The sequence below is a fragment of the Harpia harpyja genome, chromosome 8, assembly GCF_026419915.1.
Source record: "Harpia harpyja isolate bHarHar1 chromosome 8, bHarHar1 primary haplotype, whole genome shotgun sequence".
In the NCBI taxonomy this organism is placed as follows: domain Eukaryota; kingdom Metazoa; phylum Chordata; class Aves; order Accipitriformes; family Accipitridae; genus Harpia; species Harpia harpyja.
In genome coordinates, this window is record NC_068947.1 from 46,455,850 (window position 1) to 46,457,758 (window position 1,909).

A 1,909-nucleotide genomic window follows, 5' to 3' on the forward strand; every position below is an offset into this window, starting at 1 on the left:
AGTGTGCCTAAGCTGTGAGAGTGTGGGCTGATGACCAGCATTAAGGCATTGACATCTGCATCTAACCAAGTGCTGGAGCAGGAGGGATGCTCTGGCACAGCTGCAGGCTGAAGCTGTTTCCTCGGTCTAACAAGCTCTCTTGTGTGTCACCCTCCTGCTGGGAAATGTTTGCTGGAGCTTTAATTTGCAAAACACTAACATCATGCCAGGGATTTTAGGGGTGTCCTGTGCAGTCTCTCAACAGCATCATTGGGCACAGCCTTGCTTCTGCCAAGGAGGTACGAGTTGTTTCAGCCAGGTGTGGATTGAATGGGAAAGTCAAGGGGCTTCTCATCTCCCCTTTGATTCAGACCATGTTCTCAGTATGAATGCGCCTGATCCCTGAACATCACCCCTATCCCTCAGCTGGATCCAGCTGAGGCTTCAGCTCCACGCTAGCATTGAATTAGCAGTAGGCAAGGGCAAAGGGGTGTCAAAGCACAGCTCCTCCTGGATCTTGTTTTGGCTTCTCGCTGCTGGAACTGTCCAGCCAAAGAGCATCGTACCAGGAGAATCTTTTTCAAAGCTACTAAGAACAGAAGAAAACCCTAGAAGCTGAGGGGATTGGAGACAAAGGCCAGTTTCAAAAGTGTTGACTGTACTTTCAAGTTCTTTGGGGGGAGTTATGCTCCACATAAGCAGCATTATTTTCATGGATGGTGAGTGGGCACTGAGGTGAGTGGGAGCTGTGGGCCTCGAGGACAAAATGTGCAAGCGTGGCATTGCTGGGGAAAGAATCTGCAGTTCAGTAAACTGGATGCGCACCCCTGAGTAGCCAGTGGTTTGGGGCACCCTTTTAGCTGTGAGAGACGTAGATGCAATGTCTGCTCAGCCTGTTGCTACGGTCAAGACCAGGCTGCATGTGGGCTCGTCCACTCTACTGCTCCATACTCCTGCTACTCCCCTTACAGCTGCAGTGTGTCCTGTCTCTGGCTGGCTGTAATGCTACTGTCTCTCTAGCTGGGAAAGGATGTCCTCACCTTTCATCCTCTGGGTCACTGTCTTCCTTATGCCATGAATCCAGATGGAGGGTGGGCTGGAGACTTTCCCTGCTGTGTTCGTTGCCAAGCCCCGGTAAGGAGGAAGTCAACTTAGGAAAAGGCCAGCAGTAACATGGGAGCATAAGGGCTGGTTCAGAGGTAGGTGTTCAGGAGCTTGTTAGGCACTACATGGGAGAGGTTTCCAAGGGGAGAGCATACTATAAGAAAGTGGATTGCTGTGCTCCCACAGCTTGCTGCTATTAGCACCAAGTGTGGCTGCTCGCTGCACTGGGGCAGTAGTTCGGTAGCTCAGCCCCCAGCTCTGCTCCTCCCTGTCTCTTTGGCTTAGTCCTCTGCAAAAGACTCTACCCTTCTGCAGTGCCTGTTCTCCCCGCAAGACAAGTTACTCAGCCCTCTCTCAGTTTGTCACTTCCTCTCACAATCTGCCTTTTAATGCAGCCAGATGGTCTGTACTCGCCCACACTCCACGCAGGCACCTTCAGCTCCCTGCGCTTGGATAATGCGCTCATCTGACCTGCTGGTGGTCAGGGCTGTAATCAGCCTTTGGGAGATGGTGAATGTTCTTGTGTTGTAGAGGATGGCTGTGGGAGGTAACCTGGGAGTGACAGTTGTCTTCAGACCTGCACCGAGGGTCTGCTCAACAGCCTGGCTCGTGTGGGCAGGCAGGCTCTCTGACCACATCCCCGTGAGCTCTCCGCATGGACAAATTCCCAATGCTAAAGCTCTGGAGCCTGCTGCTGCGCTTGGGCACCTGACCTGTCCTATACCACTTCATCAGCAGTGCTTAGTGCTGGCCTAGGTCCCTGACCCTGGACTTCTGTCTAGTGCCACTCAGCCAGCTTCTGACGCAATCTGCACTGACAACTCAG